Raw genomic sequence first — 17,995 nt, forward strand, 5'->3', positions numbered from 1 at the left:
AGGTTGGATTGGAATCTCGGTTTTTTAAGATGATATACATGAACATTTATAATATGATAAATAGCTTTGTTTGTTTCCAAGTCATGGATGTTTATTTGTATTTTTAAACTTTTTGTTGTGTTCCTTTCACAGCTCAGGCTATGCCCAGTTAGAGGAGAGATATATTGTATAAAAGTATATCAATATTATATTTTATATTGTTAAATTATTCTATTTGTAAGTTTGACTTCCAAATTGAGAAAGTTACATTACCTACATAATATCACAAACAACAAATAAATGTAACTAACAATTAATTAAAGACTAACTTAATTTTCTATACTGTACCAAAACTATAAAGTTCATAAGTTTATAATTAATGTAAAATAACATAGCTCAATAACTCAATAATATATTTCTAGCTTCAAACTATCCTACATTTTCTATATTCATATCTAAAAAATAAGAATAGTTATAATATAGCTCTAAAAATAATCCATTTGACTTCAATTGTAATTAAGTATATATTGAGTAAAATCCGAGCAAAACTTGACCAACACATATTCAATTCAATAAGTCAAAGCTTTATTGAACTTTCAATTTCAAATCCAAATCAAAAGTAAAATATGAACTAGACAGTATTCATTAGTGTGCAGAAGTCAAAAGGACGTAATAGTCGAAGTCTTCATTCATATCGAACCTACAGGATGTAAGCTTAGCGCGCATGCGCGGGATACAGGCCCCTCCCGCCAACAGGTGGCGTATTATGCAAATTCATAAAAAAATGTTTATAACAAAATATATTTGTATTAAGATAGATTGTCCATAATATTCAGTTTTACTTATACGAAATTCGTATATCGTATACTAAATATTAAATATGGATTTGCCTCAAATTTATAAAAAAAAAAAACATTTTTAACATTAAAAAATCGTAGCAAACTCGTAACCTTGCTACGAAATTTTCTAACAAATTTTTGGTATTATTTTATTATATGGTACAAAAGAAAATAAGATAACGCACAACTAACTTGCTTTTCTACTTGTAAATTTAAAGAATAATATCTTTTTAAAGCTTGAAATATGTGTGAAAATAAAAAAAAACATCAAAAGGTTTCGACGAGGATGGGATTCGAACCCACGCGTGCAGAGCACATAGGATTAGCAGTCCAACGCCTTAACCACTCGGCCACCCCGTCATGTCCTTTAAAGTGAAATTCAGGAAGGGATGAAAAATTTTCTTCTCAGGACAATAGAATTCATTACACGCCTTCTATGTGTACTAACTTAACGGATTATATTAATGAAATGTTGAAGCGTATAACACTCGTTCACAATAAGCTCATAATATTTTCATAGTACGTTAAGTTATTCCATAATAAATAAACTAAATTAATTTGTAATAGATAATAAAGTACATCGAGTGCTTATATACATCCGCATCTTGAGGATTGTTAGGGGTTCGATTCCAGCTGGGAGCAATGCATATATTTCTACGACTGAATGTATGAATGAATTATGCATGTGAATAAGGTGTGAATATTTAGTTAACAATAAATGGAAGGACAATGTATGGCTCATAGAGGGAAGATTGCACATTTTGGCCTTAGTTTGTAGATCTCCTTACGCAGTACGTAAGCTATAATTGAATTTCTATCCGTAGCTTATACATGAATAAATATATGTATTTCAATGTATACTCTGGACGGGGATTGTTACCTGCCATCAAGTCAGCTAAATACTCAACCGTTAATAAGTGACATTAATTTGTTAGAAATACATATTGAAAAGTTAATATATATTTAAATGAAAATAAAACAAGAAAGCCTAAAAAGTATCTATTATCAATATATTCAATTCAACATATGATTTGATTAATTTAAGAAAACTATCTTGATATTATATTTTATCCTCATGTTTTCATTTTTGTCTATTTATATACTGGGAGAGCGTCGAACCTTTACATTAATTACGTTCAACGGTTCTTGCGTAGCGTTCTGTTCGTAGCCCTACCTACGCGTCAAATCAAGTTATGAAATATGAAAAACAATGTACTCAGACCCAATTACTACTACTAAAACTTACCACAAAAAAAAACAAAGATAACACTTTTTTACTTTCCAGTTTAAACATAAGACTTATGAAAAAATTATGTATGTATGTTTGTATGTATCTGTGTTGGTTGTTCGACTATGTTTAAAGAATATTTATGTTAAAAAATATTACTTACACACTACTACTTACTACCTTAAAGATCGGCAACGCTCCAGTGATTCCTCTGGTGTTGCAGGATATGTGGGCGACGGTGATCACTTATCATGTGTATCAGGTGACTCATACGTTCATTTATCCTCTTCCATAAAAAAATATAAATTCAAGAAAAATTGTGATTTCTACTCATTAAATTCATAAAGAAAGAATAAATTGTATATGTTGTGTAATAGGTTAGCTAGAGTTAAGGGCTCCACCATAGGTCTTGGTATTCAATTTTAACTTTTTGGAACCAGATTATAAATAATCTAGCTGTCCCAGCAAACGCTGTATTGATTATTAAAGTAATGAAAAAAAAAATCAATAATTAAAATTTTTGGGATATAATAAATAGGTGACGACCGATTCTCAGACCTACTAAATATATCGTATATAAAATTTATTGTACTACAATACAATAATCTTTACACATATAGATAAAATTTGAGCGTCTTTATGTAATATTGAAATAACCGTTTAATACTACATCTATATGAATACGGTACTTACAGCAAAATATTTTTTTTTTACAATTTTTGTCTGTCTGTTTGTTCCGACTAATCTCTGAAATGGCTGGACCGATTTTGACAGGACTTTTATTGGCAGGTAGCTGCTGTGACAAGGAGTAACTAAGGCTACTTTGTTTATTAAAAAATGTTTTATTTTAGAAAAAATAACTAATGTTGCAATGTCCAAGAAACATTTCAATTTCAAACATTTTCCGGGTCAGCTAGTTCGATTGTCATCTTGCAACCCTATTGCGGATCTGTGAATGGAACAGAATAATATAAAATTCATGGTTAAAAAACAGGGGTTGATCGTAGAAGGGTGGAAAATTGTAGTTGTATGTATTTCATACATATCGGTTAGGCTGTTTCGAAGGAGTTTGGTAACAAACACCGCGACACGCGAATTTTATATAGTAGACAGTTTAGACCACCTAAATGGTATGGTATATACATTAAATAGGCTAATCAGGTTTGTTATATATAATTTAAAAGATGGACTGGGATGATCTTATCACTTCTTCTCCCTATGTTAAAGCGTCTTTGCGAACTAATGTAGCTTAATGAAACTAACCGAGCGTTGTTATTTCTATAAACTGATATTCTCTTATAGCGGGACTCAAACAGATGATCGTTGAGAAGGTACATATTGAAACCTCTACACAACATTTCTTGTCACAAAGCTCACTGGAATGTAATTTATATTATTAAAAGAACATAAATCTCACATTTCCACGGAACGCATTTTAATTTATAACCTTTTAGCATAGCGACAGTTCCCGAATAATACTTAATGTAAAAATATTCTCAACACAAGATAAAGAAGAAACTGACAAACGGATGGCAGTTCGGATATATGTCTCGTAAATATCTCGTATTTTATAATGATTGAAATAACAAAATGTGGATTTGAAACTGTTCTTTACATTGGCCTCTACTCTATACCACTGGACTGGCGGGTGTCAAAGTGCTTTTGTGCCTGTTTAATATTCGCCATTTTGGCGCTGTTGGCCGGAATGTAACGAGAGTCTGTGGTACTAAGACTAGTGATGACAACCTCTGCGAACATCGATAGATGGTGATAACTATTTACAAAAAAAAAGTGTGTACTTTATAACGTTGATTATTTAAGTATAAATAACACGAAAAACGAACGAAATTAATTCAAAATGTAAAATTCTTCAGATTATTGTACGTTCCTTCGCAGACCTTTGTATTATACGTCAAAATTAGTTTATTCTTCAAAAAACGAGCGTACGGGTCACCTGGTGTTAAGTGATCACCGCCACACACATTCTCTTGCAACACCAGAGGAATCACAAGAGCGTTGCCGGCCTTTAAGGAAGGTGTACGCGCTTTTTTTGAAGGTATCGGTAATGTCGTATCGTCCCGGAAACACCGCACAAGGAAGCTCATTCCACAGCTTTGTAATACGTGGAAGAAAGGTCTTTGAAAACCGCACTATGGAGGACCGCCACACATCCAGATGGTGGGGATAATATCCTAACTTCTGGCGTGTCGTGCGAAGGTGGAATTCGGCGGCAGGAATCAGGTTAAACAGCTCTTCGGAACACTCCCCGTGATAAATGCGGTAGAAGACACACAATGAATCGACGTCTCTACGCAACGCAAAGTGATCCAGACGTTCACAGAGCACTCTGGACGCTCGCGAATGGCGCTTCAATTACGCACAAAAAAGAATCTGTCAAACATATCGAACAACCTGTCCAGTGGTACTCATATAGGTCAGTGGTCCTTTACGATAACAGAATGGCGTTGACGATATTATGTATAAAAAAAAACTATTGTCCATAGGTCCATGGTTCGTATATCTATGATTTAGTATGAACCTCTCCATTCCGGGAAACTCTGATAGCGCGGTACTGCCTAAGATAGGCGTGATTATGGAACTCGCAGAGCGTTCTGTTAATGCGGATTATTTAAGGTTTATTAATAGACTGCTTATAATTTGGGTGAATGTATCAGAAAATTATTTAAACAAGCTATAAGAGCATGCAAAATAAACCATCTTATGAACAAGATAAGGGTCAGAACGTGGTGAGGGAATAGTGTGCCGAACGGCACTCTCGGTTTTAGTGTATCTGAAAAATCTAGTGCCGATTTCGGAAGGTTAATATAAAACAAGCTTAGGCTTTTTTATGGAAGATGTATGGTTTTCGAATACATATGTAGGTATTAGTCGCTTTATAAGGTCCACAACGCTCTTGCAAATTCTACTGGCGTAAAAAGGGAGTATGGGACACGAAGATCACCTACCATCAGTTAGCCCTTATGCATGCATAGTTCTCCTCCTCTTCAATAAAAATAAAATACCCCAAAAGTAAGGATAATAACTTCATAGATTTTGTTATTAAGATATAGAATGTCACCAGACTTTTTTATATAAGGTTCAGCTTAGTCTTTCTAGTGTTAGTATTTTTTTAAAACTAGATAATATCAGGTACTTAATGTTGAAGCAGGATTTTTAAATTTATAGTATTTATTATATATATTATTTTCATTATTATAACACTAGAAATAAGGGATTGCTTGTAACTAATTCTAGTAGGCTTCATAAGATACATAATAGCTTTAAGGGTAAATGTATACACTTCTACAATAAAGTCCCAGCCACTGTTCAGGCATTATCTATAAATAAATTTAAATGTTTTATAAAAAAATGGCTCTGTCGTAAATCCTATTACTCCACTGCTGAATATCTAAATGATCGGACAGCCTGGGACTAGATTGTAATTATTTTATAGCGACTGTACAATATTGTATATTTTTATTGAAAAGAGCGCATAAAAAAAGAATGCTGGGAGAGTTTCTGGCGCCGCTTCTTCTCTCTCAGAGCGCCATTTGTTTCCGAAGCGGTAGTAGTATCTAGTACTATAAGAAATGACATCAAAAAGAATTCTAAAGGAATCAATTTTGAGAAAATAAATGCCTTTTATGCCTTTTATTCATGAGCAAAAAAATCCGAATGTGACTCTATTATAATTTTCTATGTCAAGCCAGCTCCATAATGGATCATTATTTCGGTTTAATATTTACGTAATTTTCTAGATAAAAAATAAGCATTCTTTGAAACAAAAATTATAACAATTTTTAAACAAGCAAAAAAAAACAACAACACAACTTCTATACGAAACTTAATCCCCTATGTTATTCTGCTTGATCGTGATTACCTGAATGCATTTCTATATAAAAACTTATTTTTTGTCAAGATCCGGACTATGTTCAGAATGAATGGGCTTGCTACCCTTTGAAATTCTTACAAATTGGGACATTATGGTATAATTTTGCATGGAATGTATCTATGGTAGATACATCGCAATGAATACTTCAACCATTACTTCTATTACAAATTATTACTTCCAAAGCTGAGTTACATACATATTATAAGTTGTATTAAGATAACATGACGCCTCAAAACATAAAATGCATTATAATTTTAATTATTTAATTATATTGTAGGTATTTTTTGAGAAAGATTAACTTGAATCAAAATTGACTTCGGTTACGTACATAAAGTTGTTCAACTTCTTAATTAAATTCTGCCACAAAAATGTAAAAGTTAATCTTAAGTTTGATTGGCTATCCTACCTCAATAACGTATAAAGGAAGATTAAGAATTTGGCAGATCATTAATTAAATTGTACGGAAAGTTGAGTAAAGGATTAGACTTCGAATGGGGAGAAGCTGTAAAATTACAATTTCAGGAAGGAGAAATTGAATTATTATCATATTATTCGTAGTAAATTAAAAGTAAGAAATTTTTAGAGTATTTTTAGCTTTAGGAAGATTCAGTCCAGAGCTGAATATATATTTTAATTATCTTTTAAAAGAGTGGCAATTAGTTACCAATATTTCTAATTTGAACTCGAACTATTCAGCGTTTTAATTAGAAAACTTAAATTAGAACAAACCATAATCTACAAACCAGTAAAGTATCAATATGTTTCAAACGTCTCATTTGTAAAAATATGATACAAAGTATATGAGAAAGTACTACAACAATCAAAGCTTTTCCTGATTCTTTCTGCTCAATTCTAACTTCGCATGACACGCCACAAATTAGGATATATTATCATCAGGATGAGTGGCGTTCCTCCACAGTGCGGTTTTCGAGGAACTTACAATTCCACAGCTTAAGCTTCCTTGGGCGCCCGGGATACGACATGGGTACTTTTAAAAAGCACGTACACCTTGCTTAGAGGCCGGCAATGCTCCTGTGATTCCTCTGATGTTGCAAGAGAATGTAAGCGGTGGGATCACTTAACACCAGGCGCTTCACTTGAGGCTCGTTTGTCCTCCTTTTTAACCGATTCGATGATTCTTTTTTGATTGGAAAAGATATACTTCAAAGATAGTTTGGTTAGGTTCTGATCACGGAATCCATGACAAAGTAACGGAACTCTTCAATTCTTAGGAGCAAATTAAGGATACTCGGCCGAATCTTTTTTATGGTATCCGGATACTTAAGTCATCTGCCATAACATAGTTATGGCCAAGTAATTGTCGTAGTCGAATATGATGATCAATTGTGGCAGAATTTCTTACTGTCTGTAATCAAATTGCGAAGCGCTTACGTTTATTGCTGCCTTGAAAATTTTAGTATATCTACAAATATTTACCCAAATTGTTTTTTAGTATACTTCAAATTCACTAAAAATCATAAAACAAAAAAAAATTAACAAAAAAAACAACCGACTTCAAAAATATAAATATAAATTTGGGGACGACATACATAAATCCGAGAAACTATTTTAACTTAATATATAAGAAACAATTCTAATAAAATATGAGAAATAATTGTAAAGGCATGTTAATATTCTTGTTAATTAATTTAAACTTATTAAGGATTTTAATAAACTAAATTTCAATTTAAACAGAGTTGTAAATCATATTGATGATATTACTTATAAAGGGCAATGGATCTTCGAGGGTTCAGGTGGGGTGTGTCCCCTTCTCTTAGTATAATAATTCGTTTAAAGCTCGAATCATCGGTTTGATTATTGAGCGTTGCATATATGTGAGTTCTCTGCATCTTCTACTGCATTTATCACGGGGAGTATTCAGAGGAGCGGTTGATACCACCAGCTGAATATCACTACCACACATTTCGTTAAAATGCGAAATTCCACCGGTATCATGTTGACGTCTGGCCAGCGCGCGTCTGGCTTTCTACAACCGTGCGTTTTACAAAAAATTCTCGCCCTACACGTCTGTGTACTTAATGGAAAAGAAGGGATGTGAGGTACTGTGAAGATACCCAAAAGTCATTATATTGATTCTTGCCACGCCTTATGTAAAAGTTGCCCAGAAGCAGTTTGGCTTACGAGAGGCCTGGTAGTCTAGATACTGTCCGCTTGAGAGTTTACTTGGCTCTTTTTGATAGGAACTTATGATCTCTAGCTCAAGCTTCTACAATCAGAGTCACGAATGCGAAACTGTGAAATGTGAAACTGCGTTAAGAGATCGGCAAAGCAATAACTACAATTAACCTGAAAGGTCACTCAGTTAACTAAATGAATAAAAGAAAAGAAAATAATAAACATCTCATCTCATTATTAACGAATCCAGACTGTATTCAAAGCATTTCTTAAAAGCTTTATTCTCAAACAATAAATATAAAATCCATTTTAGTTTTAATTTGAAAATGTTGCTATTAATTATAAGAAATGTTCTAAGAATGTAACGGCGAACTCAAAGCTAAATCTCGATATTACTAAGGCTTTGATAATTCAGATAGAGTGTGCTTGAAGCAAGATTATACAATTTATATTATCAATAATTTTCCCAAATTTATTTGATTTCTATGATGTCCTTTTGTGTATATATTTATTTAATATTAAGTTCTTAACTTTTTACTGTTAGCTATAAGTTTCCAATTATAATAAATATAAGTTTATTTTGTGGAATATTCAAACAAAATCAATTGGTGAATCATTCATTGAGTACTATATTACTCATTGATAGTCATTCTCATACCTACGAGTGATATCCTTAAGATCTGAGAAGAACGTTCTTTTCAGAGTTCCGCATTTGAACGGGAACCACCGAAACCATATTAATGACTCCGGTGTGCTTTAGTTATCTTGTACAATGGTACCTTTCGTCTGCCAATGTTTAATGAAATAGTATGTTGGAATCACCCCATCCCAAGGTATGGCATCATTTATAAAATCACTTATGTTATAGAAACCTTTATCACGCAAGCTTTGCTTAGTTTAATAATTGAATACTTTTACACTTATTAGCGGATAAATAAATAATCTTACGAAAAATACACAAATTTATTCAATCAACTAAATTATATCTATATTTGCAATACTATGATTACATTAAATTAAAACTATCATGACGGCGAGGTGTACCAACAAATCTGGCAGCATTTCCGCGTTGGATAGCTAGGCTGATCCGTTGACCAAAACAGCTGCCAACGCTTGGGTTGCCAGTACCCCTATTGAGGCGCGTAGATAGTACTTTGTATATTCTCCGCACCTCTGGGCCAAGTGTCTCGACACTAACGGCACAAAGATGTATGACTCACTGAGACCGACATATTTGCGACGCTTGCTGTCTTCGGCAGTCGAAGCAGCAGCCGCAGCGCCAACTGAAGTTATTTGGACATGAGAAGGAGCCAGAGTGTCGATGCAAGTGGCATCCCACACCAGGGCACTGTCCCGTGCCATATTAATTAATAGAATAAAATATAACAGTATCATAATTCATGAAATTCAAACTTTCAAATTCTTATTGCTAGTATTAGTTATTTAGAAAAAGTATGTGTGAATTATTGTTTGCAAGAACCCTCCTACATTTAAAATCCTCCTGAAATAAATGACAGTCTTCTCTGGATTGAGCTGGCTGGAACCACTTACTACCAGTCGTGAGAACCACCAGGGGTCTGCCTTCATTACGTACCTTTTTAATTCCTATCCATGCGGTCACCTTTTAGGTCTATTTTTGGTCTTGAACACATGTATCGTGTCCCGCTCATTTCTGCTTCCAGGACTGTGCGTATATGAATTATACGTTTATTTTGTGTGAAGTAGTTTTTAAATTAACGCATTTTAACCATACTGCATTCCAATCCTCAAAAACACTTTTTTATTGTTGAAAATGAAGGATAGTGTTTTTTGGAGAGGGTACTAATTAATCACGACAAACATTGTCTCTGAATTCCGCAATTATAGTGAAATTAGTTCAAAAATATGTAAGTACCTTTTTTTATTTCATAATTAGATCAAGAGTCGAGTCTAGTACTCTACTTAAATAAATCCATCCATACTCCGGTCATACTGTATGAGCAGACAAGTTTGTGGCTCTGTCTATGTTTTCTTGTTCCCTGAGTACTAACTTACATTGTCTAAAGGAGGCGGTGGTGAGTAGCGACCTCTAGCGGACATTAAAATGCCGTTGGTCTCATAATTTTTTAACTAATGCGGCGCTTTTGATGTTTCAAATGCTCTTTTGTTTTATTACCCGTAAACACAAGTGAGTGGGAAATAGTGGTTTGTTCCACTTGGTACTGATAAACTAATTTTTCGTTAAATATTCTGTGCGATATCAAAGCTCAGTAATATGGTAATTAACAGACAGGAAAAATTTCTGAAATAGAATAAAAAAATCAATACAAAAATAAAAAAAATACTGTAGAAAACATTCAGACACTTTGAATTTGTTTGATTACAAGATAAAGGCATGTTTCATAAATAATGTTAGTTAGTTAGTTAGACAACAAGTTGTCTTCTTCGTACTTATTTGTACTATAAAAATAATTTTTATTTTGGATATATTTTGAAAGAGGACAAGTGGAACGTACCTTCCGCACGATTATTTGGTACTACCTCCGAGTTTATTTGTTGTTAAAGAAATTGTTGGCTTCTGTGGAACTCGTTTATAGTGATCATAACTTTGGTGATTTCTTTGGTGCAACGCACTTGAGGTTTTTATACATCATGATTTGGTTTATTATGGTTTTGGAAAAGTTACGTCACTTCCTCTTTTAAACTGCATAAATTCATTTCAATACGTTCATGTTTTTTATTTAATATAAAATTAACGCACTTATGGCATTAATTAACTCACATTATCGCATTAAATGTGCGCACATTATCATACCCATAATTAAACATCAAATAAATTTTTGCTCCTTCTAACTAACTTTTTGATAGTTTAATACTGATTTTTGTCATTTACATTTTGACATACGGCCGTTTTCAAAAACCTATCTATCCTTAGGTTAACTTACTAGACGTAGACAAATCTATCCTTTTACGCTTACTTACATTTCAATAACCTATTGACAGAATATAGCATTGGACTATAACTGTATTGGACATAACTATGGATAGATAAGATCTTGTCATTAAACGGTGACAGCTATGTATCCGTTAGTAAAACTAAGGGTAGATAGGTTATTGAAAGCGGCCGTTAATCAATTTTTCGATTTTATCGACAAAGAGAAGATATTATCTTGCGACGAAAAGACACTTTGTACAATCTAGTACCGGATGCTGTTTTTCCGAACATCTACATCTTAGGGACTTACAAGATTAGAGCACACTTACACCTTAAAGGCATCTCTTGACCCCTGTGGATGTCCATTGGCATATCTTCATCACTCTACATCGCTTGAGCCCTTTTGTACTCTCATCTTAATATATATATTTATTTTGTGCGTCTGTTGTAACTGAACTCCTCCAAAACGGCTGGACCGATTCAAAAGAAACTTTCTGTGTATGTCTTCAGGTGGATTCGAGAATGGCTTAGATTCACAATTGAACTCCCTCCTAAACGGCTGGATCAATATTGATGATTTTTTTGGGTGTTCCAGTGAATTTGAGATTGTTGTGTGTCTTCAGATGGATTCGGAAATGGTTTATATCACAATTGACCTATCTACTAAATGGCTGGACTGATTTTGATGATTTTTTTGCGTGTTCCAGTGAATTTGAGATTGGTTTAGATACTCAATTCCGTCCATATAATATAATTCTCCTGCTCATGTGTATTTCAGTGAACTCTTCCTAACGGCTGGACCGATTTTTCAAATTTAAGACGTGTGTACAGGACAACATCTGTCAGGTCTACTAGATTAAGATGCTTTTATATTATATACATATTATATATTTAATGTTAATGATTTATCATGTGACTATAATGTAATTCACATTAGCTTTTTGCACTTTTTCTCTATATAAAATTTAACAATGCCAAATCCCATAGCCCTCCATGCGTGCAAAATACTTAAAAAGTTGATCCAACAATTCACATATTAACATAATATAACACAGTGTTCTAACAAGTAATTTTCTCCATTACAGTTACATAAAATTTCCACATTTCCCTGCGAGTGAACTATCATTATGTGTGATCACAAATTACAAACAATTATATGATTCAACGCAGGGTTTTCCTAGATTTTCATTAAACAGGAAAATCTAGTTCATTTCACAACAATATAACAATGCTTTTACGTAAGAAAATTAATGATTTCATAAGTAACGAATAAAAAATAATTTACTTGAATACCTAGGCTTTAGTAGGTCGAATTTTATGGTCAAAAATATATTTTATAACAACTTATGGGGCCGTCATATATTTAGGAATAGCTTGGATTTCAATATTTCTTTTTGGAATGTGTAGCGTCTTGAGAGCCTTATATATTGATAACTCATATGCCTGTTATTAAATTAGAATCACTGGTGCTTTACGATAAAAATGGACGCGAATATTTTCCAGGAAATCCCTTAAACTATAAGGAAACTGTATTATCATCACTTTCCTTGAGTGAAAAATATTATTAAATAATTTTGATTTCAGTAAATTAATTATAAAAATAAATTTTACAAATGGATTAATATATAATTATTTGTAAGTCTTCTCGACAGCCATCTGAAATAATTGTTACACATACTTTGCATGTGAATCGTATTTAAGGTCAATATCGCATTATTTAAAAAATACAATTTTTTTTTATGGAATACAAACCTCATCTGTTGTTAAGTGATCACTGCCGCCCACATTCTCTTGCAACACCAGAGGAATTACAAGAGCGTTGCCGGCCTTTAAGGAAGGTGTACGTGCTTTTTTTGAAGGTACCCATGTCGTATCGTCCCGGAAACACCGAACTAGGAAGCTCATTCCACAGCTTAGTAGTTCGAGGTAGAAAGCTCTTTGAAAACCGCACTGTGGAGGACCACCACACATCCAGATGGTGGGGATGATATCCTAATTTGTGGTGTGTCGTGCGAAGGTGGAATTCGGCGGTAGGAATCAGGTTAAACAGCTCTTCGGAACACTCCCCGTGATAAATGCGGCATATTCGTAGTTGGATCATGATTTTTAATGTTAAATCAAAAGTAGCCTTCGTTTTAATTGATTACCTTATTTATAAAACTCTTATAATAAATATCACCCTAAAACAAAAATATAATTGCTCATTCATAAAAAACTTTTATTAAATCTTGTTATTTTATTAGGAGCAGCAAAAGTTTTTAATATACTTGTTATAAGATTTTATTCTTTTTCCTTGTAATCATATTACAGCTCAGTTATGCAAGAAACGTTTTTCCGAACAGACTGGAGATGGCATTTCTTAGATCCTTTGATAAAATAATAACATTCTTTAACATTTTGTATACATTTAAGTTTTCTGTAAATGAATAATTCTCACTTACTTTTAGAATACTTACGCAGATAATATATTCATACAATTTATTCTTTATTACTTTTTAGAAATATTTTATGTTTAAAACGCTTTTAATTTTGAACACGATACATATATTGTATGCAACACCTTTCAAACTATTTTTTTTTAAAAGCCATTGTCAAACAGTCTATTGATTGAAATCAGTGAACGTTGAGTTTCTTGTATGTTCTTCTCACGAGCGCTACTTTTTCCGAACATTTGGTAGATTCAGTAATTTCAAAGAAATATTTATAGTGACGAATAAAAAGCGCTTATTTTAAACCTAATTGAATAAAGTTTATTGGACTTTGATTTTAAATTTATACATTATAGATACAAAGTTACAATAACCATAAAAAACTATTTATACAACACTGCTCGGAAAGTAATTCGGTTAGATGTGACAACTGTGCCGAAATTGCATCATTTATTTCGTTCAAATACGTGTCTACTTTATAAAATGTAGGAATAACAAGAGTGCTTAAGGCATGCACATTCGCACTTATCAACATTTTAAATATATTTGCTAACTGCCGGTTATAATTGTTAAAAACAATACGGGTTGCACTGAAAACTGAAAACTTGAACATTATCGTTGTGCATTATTCAAATGATATATTACCATTTTATTTTATTAGAGATTCGTTGTGTGGTAGATAGTTTTTGATATTCAGTAATTTAAAAATCCTATTTTGAATAAAAAAAATATTAATTCTAGTTAAAATATAATATAGTCACTGTGAATCTAAAATAACGCCTTCGAGAAACAAAATATCCCTTCAACTCGTTGTAAAACGATTATCTATTATATTTGGAACTTATTACTATATTATTATTATATGTTACAGATCTGTTAATTTACTTAATACTTCAAATTATAAAACAAATTTGCTGATAACTTTGATTCTCAATATTACTCTCCGTATTCACATAGGACTCTCACTAGCTTCTGAGCTAGCACTGTTTCGATTACTATACATATGTTGTGACTACAGTTTTATTTAAAATATCGAATGTACCAAATCTTGTCAGAAAGTTAAAATACCCATCGTATATTTTTGTTTAATTCATATTAAATTATTCAAGTCTTGAGACATATATTATGTTCTAAGTCATTTAAGATAGTGGCAGTGAGCTGCAAACTGCTTCTAATTTAAGCTCAATTGTTTTACGGTGGTGCTAAGTAGATGGTAAATTTATTACTTTTTCATACTCAAGTTTCACAATAGGATTATTTTACCTGTGGGAGGATTTTAATTATTATATCCTGAGCTACTGCTATGTGCAAATATTAATGTGTGGCGGTTGAAGGCCTTTGTAGGTCTTGAAGTTACTGGGCTTTTGATTCTTAACATCTTATATTATTTCAATCAAGAATCTTGGACGGCACTGCATTGTAGTAGCCAGGGCGTAACACCATCAGGTCAACGTTATGATCGTCTCGTCGCTTCTCAGGAACAAGAATAAAGTTTTTACTCTGACGTTTGATTTGATTTTAAGCAAAGGATAGAATTTGAAATACGTGCAGTAATCTTTGCACAGGAAGCTGGCTAGATTATGGGTACCACAACGGCGCCTATTTCTGCCGTGAAGTAGTAATGTGTAAACATTACTGGGTTTCGGTCTGAAGGGCGCCGTAGCTAGTGAAATCTCTGGGCAAATGAGACTTAATATCTTATGTCTCAAGGTGACCAGCGCAATTGTGGTGCCGCTCATAATCTTTGGGATTTTCAAAAATCCTGAGCGGCACTGCATTGTAATGGGTATCAATTACAATGAGCTGAACGTCCTGCTTGGCTAGTCCCTTATTTTAATTAAAAAAAATCTTATATATTAAGCCTTAGAATGCAAATAATTGCTAGACGCTGACAATATTAGGACGTCGGTTCCGGCTCCATCAAAAGATAAGAAATCTTGACTACGAGCAGGCTAATTACATAAATACAGATAAAGTTATGTGAGTACTAGACAAGGAATAATAAAATTATTATAATTTAATATAATGTTTAACTAGGGTATTAAAACGCTAGAAGCGGCAGCGCCATAAAGTCTTACTTGGAAACTGTTATCACATATATTTCCTTACTGTGTTGAATTGTTATTACTTTGCTTAGACACTAATTAAGTTCAGTATAACCATTTAAGTAAACTTAGTATTTATAATATGTGTTCATTTATAGACTTTATTATTTGTCTGCTTCTTCTGTCGCTTATTCGATTCCGTATCAGCTAAACATATTTGTTCCTACATTCTTATATCCTGCTTTTTGATTACAGTGCTCTGTTGGGTGGCTATAACGGCTGGATCTTTTGGCGTTGCGTAGAGACATCACTTAATTGTGTGTCTACTGCCGCATTTGTCACGGGGAGTGATCCGAAGACCTGTTTCAGCTGATTCCTGCCACCTAATTCCACCTTCGAACGACATGCCACAAGTTAGGATATCATCCCCACCATCTGGATGTGTGGCGGTCCTACACAACGCGGTTTTCAAGGAGTTTTCTTCCACGTACCACAAAGCTGTGGAATGAACTTCCTTGTGCTGTGTTTCTGGGACGATACGATATTCCTAAAAGGGTACCTTCAAAAAAAGCGCTCACGCCTTCCTTACAGGCCGGCAATCATCCTCTGTTTCCTCTAGTGTAGCAAGAGATTGTGAGCGGTAGTTAACACCAGGTGACCCGTATTTGATCTGTTGGTCGATTTTTTTATAGAAGAGGAGGACAAACGAGCGTACGGGTCATCTGATGGTAATTAGTGATCACCGCCACCCACATTCTCTTGCAACACTAGAGGAAACAGAGGATGATTGCCGGCCTTTAAGGAAGGCGTAAACAGCGTCTCCAAAGAGAAAAGTTTTGTCGGGAGAGTTTTTATACTATTTTCGATTGTGTTGTTTATTTATCATATTATTGAAATTAAAATTCCAAACTAAAGCGACAAAATAATATGTGACATTTAAAATTCTCATAATTCGCAAAGATTAATTCCGCTGCTTCCATGGCTTACGGCATGATTTTACAAAGCTTGTTTGAAAATGAACATTTAAAATTTCATATATTTTTGATATTTAAGTACTTTACTATAAGATCCAGTAATGGATTTTTTCAATGGATCTTAGTGGACAAAGCGAGGGCGCCGTAGCTAGTGAAATTATTGGGCAAATGAGACTTGACATCTTATGTCTCAAGGTGAAGAGCGTAGTTGTAGTGCCGCTCAGAAATTTTAATACTTCAAGAATCGTGAGCGGCACTGCATTGTAATGCAGGGCGTGTCAATTACCATCAGCTGAACGTGCTGTTAGTCTCGTGCCTTATTTTCATAAAAAAAACTCAGCACGTATTCTACAAAATATATTTAATGTAAATTAATAAGTTGGTTTTGATATAAGTTCTATGTACCTATAGATATTTTTTCAAGTATCTTCCAGCACACAAATAAAAATTATATAAAAGACGTTATTTGATATAAAAATACATGAAAGAAAATAAGAAAACAAACTATTCAAAGCGAATTGCCATTACGAAAGCTTTATTGGTAGCAATTCATTTATAAACATGATTGTAATTTGAATTCGTGACAAACACCTATAACCCGGTCACAATATCTTCGCACCTGGCATCGATGACGTCATACCGCCATCCAGTACAATGTGAAAAAATGAGATGATATTATATTATGATGTGTTGGTTTGATTTGCAGGGCGATGCTAGAAATCCGTGGCAGGAATCAAGTAACAGGTGAGAACGTTCAGCCATAGAGCCTCTGTGGCTTTTAATGAGGCTGAATCGACGCTTAAATGGTATTGCTCGTGGCGATGACGCGGGGCGGGTCGTTACCCCCCCTATGGTATTATGTGCGACCATTTTGTCCATAATTTTGGTAATCAGATATTTATAAGTATGTATTTGACGTACATTACAGTATAATTAATTAACAGTGAATGCGGATTGATAAACCTACTGTACTCGTAACTGTCTTGAGATTTTTTTTAATATATAAATTTTATAATTTTATTTTCTCACACAATGTCGAATCGTTTGAGGTTTTTTTTGGGACATCACTTTATATACATTGTATAAATATAATATAAATAATGAAATTGTCAATATTAATTATTGGTTGGTTTTAAGAGTGCCAATGAGTATCCTGCGAATTATGTTCATAAAGTTTGTTTTATGTACAACCTGTAACTAAAGGCAAGGAACTGAGACCAAAAATATACTCATAATAATCATAATAATAATGACACACTCATACACAAATTATCTTGCCCGAAAGAAGGCAAAGCCTGTACTATGGGTACTAGACAACGATATATTAAATAATATTATTATTTAATTAAACATATACCCTCTTATTCATAATAGTCTGCTAACTTAAAGCATTGCTAATTCTCACTCTGTCTTCTTCTATTGACCTGAGTCAGAAGGAGAAAAAACACTCCTTAGCGGCTTTTAAAAGTTAGCGGACCATTATGAATAAGGGGGTTATAATATAAACATCCATGACTCGGAAACAAACATTCATATTCATCATGATATGGGCGTTTTTA

The 17,995-nt window shown here is 33.4% G+C and overlaps 1 non-coding gene across 1 annotated transcript; it reads right to left on the reverse strand.

Annotated features, from left to right (window-relative positions):
• Positions 1 to 1,096: 1,096 nt before the first annotated feature.
• Trnas-gcu (transfer RNA serine (anticodon GCU)) lies at positions 1,097 to 1,178 on the reverse strand. Its single transcript has one exon. It is a non-coding gene; the product is annotated as a tRNA-Ser (tRNA).
• Between the last annotated feature and the right edge of the window lie 16,817 nt (positions 1,179 to 17,995).

This window comes from Leptidea sinapis, chromosome 46 (assembly GCF_905404315.1).
Source record: "Leptidea sinapis chromosome 46, ilLepSina1.1, whole genome shotgun sequence".
Lineage (NCBI taxonomy): Eukaryota > Metazoa > Arthropoda > Insecta > Lepidoptera > Pieridae > Leptidea > Leptidea sinapis.